This window comes from Anas platyrhynchos, chromosome 2 (assembly GCF_047663525.1).
Source record: "Anas platyrhynchos isolate ZD024472 breed Pekin duck chromosome 2, IASCAAS_PekinDuck_T2T, whole genome shotgun sequence".
In the NCBI taxonomy this organism is placed as follows: domain Eukaryota; kingdom Metazoa; phylum Chordata; class Aves; order Anseriformes; family Anatidae; genus Anas; species Anas platyrhynchos.
In genome coordinates this window covers 105,012,254-105,024,609 of record NC_092588.1, presented here as the reverse complement: position 1 = coordinate 105,024,609, position 12,356 = coordinate 105,012,254, and positions in this window count along the sequence as shown.

The following is a 12,356-nucleotide window of genomic DNA, read 5'->3' as shown; positions in this document are numbered from 1 at the left end:
GTTTTGTGTGTACTGCATCTTTACAAATCACAGATCACAGATGGATTCACAACTGTACCTTGCAATGAATAATTGAAACACAACATGGAAAGGTTCACTTATTAATGATTATTTGTAACACTTAGAAAGCAAGGTGGTTTTTATTGTTTGTTTGTTTTGTTTTTGTTTTTTTTTTTTGAAGTTATGGAGAGCTTGTTTGCTTCAAAAAAGAAAATGTTATTCTACACTAATGATAGGACACATCATTTATTTCCTAGTGTTTAATCACAGTACATAATATGGGAGAGACCATGAGATTAAAATTTTAAATTCACATTAAGATAATATTTTGGATGCAGCAATGAGACCAGAATATGCATTATATATATATATATATGTATTAAAAACACATACATAATGATCAGTACAAGCATAGTTCAAAACTCTATCTACAGCTTGAATATCACTCATTCTTTTCCAACCAAATATCTCACTTTAATTTAACAGCATACCTCTCTGTTTTGCCATGGTAACTCTAGCTCCTCAGTGTATGACAAATCATCATAAATTTGCTAAAATAGGGACAAACAACAAAGGATATTTTTTTCTGTTTTCAGACACACAATTTATTTTTCTTCTTCAAGCTGGCCATTTGAGCTAATTGCAGTAAGAACACATTTCATAACAAATAAAATCACCCATCTTACTTGTCTTCCTCTGAAGTAATTCTAAAAATGAAATTTTCTGGCTCACTGCTGCAATGTTTTTAAGGTCTGTTCACATACCCACTCATCACAACTGCTGTCATCTTCTCACTGTTAATCCTTCCCTCCAGCTGCAGTCTGAGAGGAGCTATGGTACAGCAAGTCTTGCTAAACCTATTGCAGGATATTAAAGATCTTGTTTCCAATTGTCGCTTTGTGCACCCCAACTATTCTTTCCCACAGAGTTCTCACCAGCAGTTTATGATCCAGTGTGCCTCCCCACCTGCATGTCATACTCTCTCTGATATAACCACATTATCTAGACGGATGTAACTTTCATGTTTTGCTCTTGCAAAAGAGACCTAGGCTCTGGATAATAAACCCCAAAGAGGTAATAGCAAAGTTTATTTATGCTGTACATCATAAGCGACTTCCTTCTCAAGTACAAGCTAAAAGCCTCTCATTTGGATGTCATGATTTCTACCTCTGTAAATTATACTCAAAAAAGGTGCTACCTTATTGTGAGATAATTGCATCTATCAGTTCTAATTGTATGCAAGGGAATGGCTGGTTTACTGAGGCACATCTTTGTGCTCAGCTTTGTACTCACAAGAGTAGTCCTAGTCCTTGAGGGATACTCTTGGTAAGGAAGTCTGAGGCACCTACAGAAGAATTAGACTGACTGTCCCTGGAAAGAAAGGGCCCAACAAAGACTCAATTTTCCATCAGACTCTTCCTAGAGAGGAAGGTGTCCTGTTTCTTGCCAGGGAAAGGGAACCTCAGTCTATCCTGCTCCTTCAGTTTAATGCCAGTGTCAGTGATAGATGCTCAGAGCCTGAAGAAGGGTCACAAGTCATCATGAGAGCACCTGAAGTGCAGCACAGAGGAATTCCAGCCACTCCAGACAGTAAGGCAGCTTTGTCAGGGGCACAACTCAAATGCCTCTATGCTAATGCACATAGCATGGGAAGTAAACAAGAGGAGTTAGAGAGGTACACAAATCTGCAGATCTATGCCTGGGGATGGGTGAGGAACTGACACAGACCTTATGGGTCATGATTACAGGGAGGGCAAGGACAGATAAGATTATAGTGGGAGTCTGCTACAGGCCACCTGATCAGGAACACCAAGCAGATGAGGCCCTCTGTAGATAGATAGAAGCAGCCTCACATTTACAAGCCCTGGTTCTCATGGGGTACTTCAACCACGCTGATACCTGTTGGAGGGACAGCGCAGCAGGGCATAGACAGTCCTGGAGGTTCCTGGAATGCTTTGATGACAACTTCCTTCTCCAAATGATAGAGGAGCCAACGAGGAGAGGTGCTTTACTGGATCTCATTCTCACCAGCAAGAAGGGGCTGGTGAGGAATGTGAAAATCAAGGGCAACCTTGGCTGCAGTGATCATGTAATGGTGTAGTTTAGGATCCAGAGGGCAAGGAGGGAACACAGCATGCTCGCTACACTGGACTTTGGGAGAATGGACTTTGCCCTCTTCAAGCATCTACTTGGTAGAATACCATGGGACAAAGTCCAGGAGGAAGAGAGGTCCAAGAAAGGTGGTTAATATTCAATGATCGCCTCCTTCAAACTCAGGAGTGATGTATCCTGACAAAGAGGAAATCGGGTAAAAAAGCCAGAAGGCCTGCATGAGTAAACAAAGAGTTCCTTACCAAACTTACCACCAAAAGCTTTCTTGGTTTCGTTTAAAGGTATAGGCTCCTAGAAGCTCAGAGCATATGCTCAATGAAGGGTGAATGCACCTGAGAGGCAGGGACCATTTAGGATGGAGGTGTGTTTTGGTATTATAACGATATTATAATAAGAAAAGTTCACTAGAGTACTGCATTTTGTCAAAAACATGACAGGTCAATGGCTCAGGGTAGCAAATGCACAGCTTATTGGTCTCAGTGTGCACAAGAACAATCAAGTCCCCATCTTGTCACAGAGCCTAGCCGTCATGTCTCCACTCCACTCTACATTCCATACTGTTTCTTAGAGTCAGCACACCAGGTTCCCCCAGTGTGATAGCATCTAAGGTTGGAGGCCTAGGTGATGTTTAAATAGTGCAGCTACACTTCACCTTGAAAGCTTCTTCACAGAATCACAGAATAATCTAGTTTGGAAGAGACCTCCATGATCATCTAGTTTAACCTCTGACCTAACAGTAACAAGTCCTCCGTTAAATGCTATACATTTTCTTTAAACTGTGAATATCGTTTTAATTTCCAAGTCATATTTTTGATATCTGGTCTAGGTCCCAAAAAACACCAGTGTGCCTAGATTTTGCAAGTTTTCTGATATGTGTGACCACACTGCTCCCTGACCAGACGTATCTATACTGAATACCAATCCTGGTGCTAAAAAACAGTTTTGTTATTTGTTGTTATCCCCTTTCTGTCAAAGCATTATTTGCAGTGCTTTGGATAATCAATAGCAAGAAATCTAAAGAATAATGATTCCTCATTAGGACTACTTTCCCTCAGGGAGGATTAATAATGAGGCAGCTTGTTCTCATGTATTTCTGTCTCCAATCAAACTGCCATCAGTGAAGTACAGTGTAAAGGTTTCCTCCCTCACCCTACCCCCTACTTCATGCAGCCAAAATACTATTCATTTAGGTGACACTAAATAAAACCAGAGCATACTGAAACTTCTGTTTTGACCCAGCATAAGTTCTGTATTATCACAAACTTTTATATCAGTCCTTTTTGAATTTCCATTTCATAAGTAGTGGACTTAAAATTCATTTCATTACCCACAAGAGAGGTTAACTACAACACACATCATATTTGATGGTTGGACCAGATGATCTTGAAGGTCTTTTCCAACCTTAATGAGTCTGTGATTCTATGATATGACCCCAAGTAGTGGGCTTTTAGTTCTACGTTCATACATACTCAATTTGTCTTCAGCATATATATTTTCAGTATGAAAATGAGTCCCAATATGGAGACCCTATTTCATCCACAATATACTTAAAAATATATTTTTTATTACCATGATGATAAATATTTATATATAGATATAGTTTTCATCCTTATTAAGATAATTTCCTGTAAATGTACTTCAAGTTGGGGGCGGGAAGAAAAAGAAAAAGAAAAGATATATTTAGGTAGTAATGTGATTCAAGTATAAGTGGTTATTTTATTTAAGCTTAATTACAGGGAAAGTAAGAGGAAATGCCTGATTAAAAGTCAGCTGATTTTCTGAACCCTGTGTTTTTCCTAAGCTGTGGAAAATTAATAGAAACTTCCTCAGAAAAGAATGTAGTATAGCATTATATTTGTGTTTTTATAGTAAAACATAAGTAAAAACATTCCTTTTGCTCAGCTACACTCATCTGAGATTTACTTTAAACTTAGCTTATATATCACCTCGAGAAGTGCAAATCAGCTAGCAGTGATATTTAAAAGTAATTTCCCAAAGAAAAATTGTTATGCCACCTATCTTTTGAACATTTCAACATAGAAATTACTTCTAACAAATTTTAGACAATTACCCTTCCATCTTAACTGATGGCATGAAATCTGGTGGAATTGAGGTTGGAATTTTCTTGAAGATTTCACAAGCTCTAGAGTCTGTGATATTGGATTAGTTTCAAGAGACTACTAGGTTAGTTTCTGGCAGATACTTTTCCTAAGATATGTAGCTAAATCAATGAGACACTGTGTGATTCAGTTTCCCATCTGTTCCACTTTCTGACTTCTGAGACAGCAAATGCTTTGTGTGTGAAAGTGCAGCTTCCTGGAGGATGGACCTCCAAACTTATATTCCTTGCATTCTTGTACAGCAGCAGTCACCTTTTGTTTCAGTTTGAAAGTGCCTTCAAGCAACTTGGTCTATGACAGGTGCTGTCAAGCACTACCACTGCAGAGTTAATAAAGAACAAGAATAATAAATAAATAAATACTGAAATAGTCTGTTTGGGCCTTTGTGCCCTACAATATTATTCCTAATGAACAACAAAAGTAAAATCATTCTAGCTCCAGCTTTCTGATTCTTTCAATCAATAATCTGAAATTCCTCAGGAGACCAATGCTACATACCTTCCAAAAGCCCTCAATTTCTGAATATGGTTATTACTAGTTTAATAGTTCTCTATTAACACAGCTAGGGTCTTTTAAAATTCAACTATATAGCTTCTATACAGAGACAAAACAAAATACAGTAAAAATATTTCATAGGATTGGTAAAGGGGGCTATCCTGGTAGAGCTGCTGGAGTTGAGGCCCAATCCAGACATCAGAGTGAAAATACTGTCAGACAACCCAGTCTGAATTGGCATCTAGTCCATTTCCAGTATGGGCACCTGCCAGACTGTGGTTAAGAAAGTCACAAAATTGAGGAGGCAATTACATCTGCAAAAAGGAGGAAGGGAACACCATGTAAGGCAGGCTCCACAAAGTTGCAAACAGCTGGGTTTTGCACACATAAAATAGCAAAGTTTGAATGCATAGAATCTTTCATATGGAAAAATAAAATTCTTAAAAGATTAAGCACATTCTTTTGGGATTGTCTGGCAACATGCAGCTGCCTGCAAATGCACAAATGTCTTTATGGCTTTCACCATAATACATACAGCATGGGCATGAAATCAAGAGCAGAATTTCTCTCCCAAAATCACAGCTTCTGGATTTGTCCTCTATATGCATACACACACATATTTATAATTACATTAAAAATAAAGGTTAAAATAAATATAGTTTCAGCATGCAGAACCAAGATACTCTGTGCTTAGCTGTGAAAACATCAGAAATTTCTTCTCACCGTTTAATTCTTATATGACAGGTGAAGACACTGGTCAGATCCTCATGATCCTCTTTTCCCCACAGCTGTCTGTATTCAGTGAATCAATCATGAGCCTACTCAGGAACAAAAAAGTAAGGATATTTTCTCTGTGAGTTTGTTTTTCATTTACATAAATAAGCAAGGTATCCCTTGGCTCCACTGTGCCACTTTATTTACATTAATCCATCAGTCTACATAGTAATACATCAGTAAACTGTAGCACACAAAATGAAGTTGTCTTTCCAAAAGAGAAATGGTATATGACTCCAGTCACAAAAATGCTTAAACATACTAAATTTTAAGTAAATGAACAAGGTCATTGAAGGAAATTAATGTTCCTGGGACATAGAAATGGCAATATTGGATCGGATCACAAGTCCATCTGGTCCAGTACCATGTACCACAACAGACAAATGCAACATGACTAAAAGCAGGGAATTACATGCTTCCCCCTCATGCTCTCCCAGACAAAATCTTGGTTCACTGAAGGTATCATAGAATGCTTAAGGTTGGAAGGGACCTCTGGATATCAACTTGTCCAATACCCCTGCTCAAGCAGGAACACCATGTTCAAACAGGTTTTGAAGATCTCCAAAGGTGGAGACTCCAAATCCTCTCTGGGCAACCTATTTCAGTGCTTTGTCACCCTCACAGCAAAGTAATTCCTGATATTTAGAAGGAACTTCTTGTGTTCCAGTTTGTGCCCATAGCCTTTTGTTCTGTCCCATGTTGATCACCTGGATATTAATTAATTAGAGATACTCATGATGACTAGCCAGCAACTGATTAATTTCCCCCAGTTCCAAAAAGCCCTGAATAAATACATCTCTTGTTATACAACCTTTAGAATAATGTCAGAATTATGCCCCTGTGTCCACGTGCCAGCAACTGGGGACTGGGATCCAGGGGAAGCTACTGGGGAGACCAAATGTCTGAGCCCAGCTGCTGGAGGGATCCACTTTGTACATACGCAAAATGAATCATACATATATGGGGGGCCATAGGGGTGACTTCTGTGAGAAGAATCCAGAAGCTGCCTCATGTTACATAAGAGCCTTGTAGCTGGCCAGAGACGAGCCAATAATCAATGTCGTTTGCACCTCTGTGAGAGCATATTAAAAAAAAAAAAAACGGGGGAAAAAATGCTGCACAACAACATCTGGGAGAGAGAGGAGTGAGAATCAGCCTTGCAGACACCAAGGTCTGTGCAGAAGGAGGGCAGGAGGTGCTCCAGTCAGCAGCAGCAGTTCCCCTGCGGCCTGTGGAGAGGCCCCTGGTGGAGCAGGCTGTTCCCCTGCAGCCCATGGGTCCCACATGGAGCAGATCTCCACTCTGCAGCCCATGGAGGAGCCCCCGGTGGAGCGGGTGGATGTGGCCTGGAGGAAGCTGTAGCCCATGGAGAGCCCCTGCAGGAGCAGGCCCTGGGCTGGAGCTGCAGCCCGTGGAGAGGAGCCCACACAGGTGTCTGGGGGGAGCTGCTGCCCATGGGGGACCCGTGCTGGAGCAGTTTGCTTCTGGGGGATGGACCCGATGGTAAGGAGCCATGTGGGAGCAGTTCTTTAAGAGCTGCTGCCTGTGGGAAGCCCCCACAGGATCAGTTCTGGAAGGACAGCATCCCATGGGAGGGAACCCACATTGGAGAAGGGGAAGAGAGTGAATGAGAAGAAGCAGCAGAGACAAAGTGCTATAGACTGACTGTAGCCCTGATTCCCCTGCGCTGCTTCAGGGGAGGAAGTGAAAGGGGGTGGATAGGGTAAGGTGTTTTTGGTTTCTTTCCTTTGTTTCTCACTTCACTAGCTTGTTAGTAACGGGCAATAAAACTTTTTATCTCCCTACTCTGACTCTCTTTTGCCCGTCATGATAACTGTTGAACATTCTCCATATCCTTATCTGAACCCCTGCGCCCTTTGCATCATATTTTCTCCCCATTTACCTTTGAGGACAGGGAGTGAGAGAGCAGCTGTGGTGGAGCTCGGTTGTCTACCTGAGTAAAACAACGACATTACCTTACCACTTAAATCTGCAAGGTACTAAGCAATGCCTGCTGAACAACTTTAACTACCACTGCTCTGAGCTTTCCAGGATAGGAGCCTAATAAGTACAAAGATGTGAACTTGTGGTGTATTAATCTGACACCTTCATGACCACCACACGGAGTATGATAAAACAACTATCTAAGAAAAACAGCTGTCCCTATAATCAATCCTTTGTGTATGGCCCTGGCCACTTAAGGTCTTTGCAACCTCTTTTCTATTCTAAGGTAGACTTGGAATTGATTTTACAATAATTGTAACAGAAAAGACAAACTTTTTTTTCTTCATTTTACATCCTAAAAAACTTCTCATGATAATGTTTCCTTTGAAATTAAAATGCTTCCTAAGTGACTGAAGAATTGAAAAGCTTTTTGTAATGAAATCTAAAATAGTCTGGTATCTAATGCTTAACAACAGAAGCAAAGGCAGAAGAGTGTCTATAATCTCTTGAAGACCATAGGACTCGTCACACAACAAGCTTACCAGCATGAGTATTTTACAGAAAAGTTGCAGGATCATTTCTATACTACTGCCACTTTTTGTGTCTGATCCCTCAGAGGGCTTCCTTTGAAGTCACTATCAAACCAGTATCAGTTCCTCAGTTAATAGCTTTCACCAACCTGGGAGCCTGTAATTGGAAGCTACACAAAGTGCCATCCAAAAACACTATGCATAAAGCTAGAGGGTTTGCAAATGACATTCACCTATAGACAGTAAGACTTCTACTTAATAGCTCCATAAAAGGTACATCCTGTGCCATGTAACAGCTCTCCCTCCCATGTATTTTTGTTTTCTGGATAAGTATAGACTATCAAGGCACATATCTAATGGGTGTGAATGCAAAATATGTTCTTGCTGCAAAATAATATGCTCTAATTGTAATAAGGGTAACATGCATTTCCTGTTATTCAACACTGTATATATGCAGGCAGAATTCCCTTGAATATGATACTGAAATAGGTGCTGCCTTTTCATGTCAGCTTTGAGTAATACTTGTCAAAGCAACAGCTAGAGATATTACTATTTACATTTACCAGCTAACAGGTTTTGTAGCCAGAAGACCATATGCAGAATTTTCCAGACACCTAGGTAATGCACGGATGTGCTTGACAATTCACGCAGAAAGCTTTTTTTTTTTTTAGAACATTAGAAATATTTTAGAAAGAGATTCTTTAGCAGTTTAGCTTTGTTTATTGAAGAGCACACCATGCATTTACCCACATTACCCACATTACCCACATTACCCACATTTCACTTGTGAAGTTCAGTTTAAACAAGATGAGTACAGCAGTGTATTATAACATCAGGGAAGAAAACTGAGAATAATACGGTATTTTAGAATTGTGTTTATATTTTCAGTATTATAAAATTGCATTCAAAACCATGAGTCATACTTCCTTCTTCCTCCCCCTACACTTCTAGCTGGTATAATGGAACTCATTTAAAAATTATGGCATTTAAAAACATAATAAATTCGGATTTTTTTCTTATTATTATAATTTGTAAGCCTTAGGCTTCTCACTTTCAGTCTTTTTCTCTAAAACTATGAAATCTAAGTGTTCACATTTTTCACAGTGATAGCTAAGATTGCTAGGAAATTTTCAGGAGCTGAGGCTTTAAAAAAAAAAAAAAACAACAAATACTGCAAAACTCATGATGAAGTCACAAGAGTGCCAACACTGTATTTCAGATGATTTCCATTGATTTAAAAAAAAATGAAAAAAAGATGTAATAAAGTGAATGAAAACATGAATGATTACAGAAATAGTTTTCAGTAATAAAAATAATCAAATAATCATTCTCTTACTTTCCTAATCAGATGTATTTTGCCTCTCAGTTGCTGTATATGCAGTAACCTGTGAGCACTTAAGCTTGTATCCCATATCAATGAAGGCAAATGAATTTTGATTTGGATCAGATTGCCAGATCTCATTCCAGTTGTGTCTGTGCCACCAAGAATTGATGAAGGCAGTGATGTAATGAGAAGAGACTGTTAACTGACTTGGCTTTGAGTTCACATGACAATTCTCTATTAAAAATACTTCCTGACAGATATAACATTATTTGCCTCTCAATGAATTCTTGTTTTAAACTAGTATAAATTGTCTTTGGCTGGGTAAGATTACTACATAAGAAAGAAAGGAAGAAAGAAAGAAAGGAAGAAGGAAAGAAAGAAGGAAAGAAGGAAAGAAGGAAAGAAGGAAAGAGGAAACAAGGAAAAGCAGAAGAGAAAGAAAGAAAGAAAGAAAGAAAGAAAGAAAGAAAGAAAGAAAGAAAGAAAGAAAGAAAGAAAGAAAGAAAGAAAGAAAGAAAGAGATCAAGACATCATGAAATTCTTCACCAAAATAAATTATATCAATGAGCACTGAAATACACAGTCCTAAGCAACCCAATAATCCATTCTCATCAATGACAACTATGACAGTGCTTGAGAAAGCCTACCTGCAGTAGGCTTTGAGGGTATTGTGGAGCTGATATAGATACAATCTTATTTCAAATACCTGAGTATTCCAAGTAAGAAGAACACCCTTTATCATAGAATCATAGAATCTTAGAACCATAGAATCATAGAATGGCTTAGGTTGGAGGGGACCTTAAAGAACCTTAATTATCATCTAACTCCAACCTCCTTACCATTGGCAGCCATGCCACACACTACATCAGGCTTCCCAGGGCCGCGTCCAATCTGGTCTTGAACTCCTCCAGGGATGGGACATCCACAACTTCTCTGGGCCTCACCATCCTCTCAGTGAAGGATTTCCTTCTAACCTCTAATCTAAATCTCCCCTAAAACCATTCCCCCTTGTCCTATTATTATCTGCCAGAGCAAAAGGTCACTTTATCTTTTTTAATAAGCCCCCTTTAAGTACTGGAAGGCTGCAATGAGACAAAATGTTTTATTCAAATTTCACTAGGACATTATTTTTAGGGGAACCACTTCTGAATCCTGTGCTACATTCTCGTGTCATGGTAGAGAGCACTAAAGCTGGCACATTTTAACTGTTGCTCCAGGAATGAGCAGAAGGGTTGGATAGCTACAATACTGCTGTTCCTGCTACTAAGATGGGAGACACAATTAGTCCTGCTGGCAACTTCCCCAGTACTTCAAGTGACTCTACCAACAACTACCGCAACAACAAATCTGGCTTTATGAGGCTTTGCTGAACAAAAGAGTTAACTGAGCCAAGACCATTTTGCCATTTCTAGGAGAGCACTGACCTTAACTACTGACTACTGTAAGTTGCCCAGAACCAGCAATGGAGAGATCTAAATGGAAAACATAACTTTTCAATCAGAAAACTCTTAGAAGATGGACTTTAACACAGCAGTTCTAAGCTGCAAATAAAGGAACTCTAAAGGTTTGCTTTTAATCTCAGTGCTGGGCAAAACCCTGAAGTTGTCCCAAAATAGATTTCTCCTCTTCTGGTCAATCAAAGTTTGCTTCATTTTTCTTTGGAGAATATGAAGTAACTGAATATGAGTCAACAACATTCCCCAGCTGACAAGAGGGCCAAACATATCCTGGTCAGCATCACTCCCAGCATAGCTAGCCAGTAAAGAGAAGGGATTATCTGACTCTACTCTGCACTGGTGCACCTCACCTCTACCACTGTGTGCAGTTTTGGGTGCCGCAATATAAGGATATAAGGCTGTTAAGAGGAGACTGAGGGGCAACCTCATTGCAGTCTACAGCTTCCTCTCGCAGGGGACCAGAGAAGGAGGTGCTGATCTCTTCTCTCTGGTGATCAAGTGATAGGACCTGAGGAAAATGGAATGAATGGCATCAGGGAAGTTCAAATTGGTATGGCAGGTACACTCTGCTCCTGTACAGTGTGGTGGGTGCACTCTGCTTCTGTACTTGACTTAAGTCTTGCTCAGGCTTATGAGAAACAGTAGGCCTCAATATAATCACTCGAACTGAACAGATCACTAGCAACAGAGCCCCAGGCAGAGCTCATAAAGCACACCAGAGTCCACGGAACAATGTGATAAAGAATCTGAGCTTGGCTAGAAGTCCATTGCTTTATCTAATAAATATAGTGCCTCTTTCCTGTCTATTATTAAAGGAAAAGACACGACGGCATCATTCCTTTGTTATCTACAGAATGTAGTGAAGCCTGACACTGCCTCACTTCACTGTTATCTATGCAACACAGGCCCTGGATGATCAGGCTTCCCCTCTGCTCCTATCTGGTCCATGTGGTATAACTAATTGACAAGGGCACAACTAAGTGCTAAGGGGAGGGCAATTGCACAACCTGATTACTAAACAAACTGGCAAAAGACTTGAATCCTGGAAAATTACTAACCAAAAGACAATGGCTTTGCAATCTTAGAAAACAAAATCCCAAGCAAGAACTCTTTGAGCTTTCCAGGAACCACAGCAGGCTGCACCCTCAGTCTCCTTCCGAGCTGGGACACCTCTCAGGGTATCCCTGAGAGGAAGTGCATCTCAGATAAGACTCCTCAAGGAACAAGCTCACCTGAGGACAAACGGCAACAAGGGAGTAGGTAACTCAATAGCTAACTGGACATGGCCCCGGGCAACTTTTTGGAGTTGTCCCTGCTTGAGCAGGGTGGTTGGACCAGATGACCTCCAGATGTCCCTTCCTTCTTAAACCATTCTGTGATCTCCTACAGAAAGACAATCTGAAGGAAAAATTGAAATATTTTTATTAGAAAACACTTTTATTTTGTGCTTTCATGTTTTTTAAACTATTTTTCTGCATGCACTCAGATTCACCTATACTGATCCAAAAGCATGGTACCACCCATAGAAAAGTTTTTCTTATCTCTACTTTCATCCTCACACAAATATTTTCGTTATACTTTTTGTTATATATAACTCAGA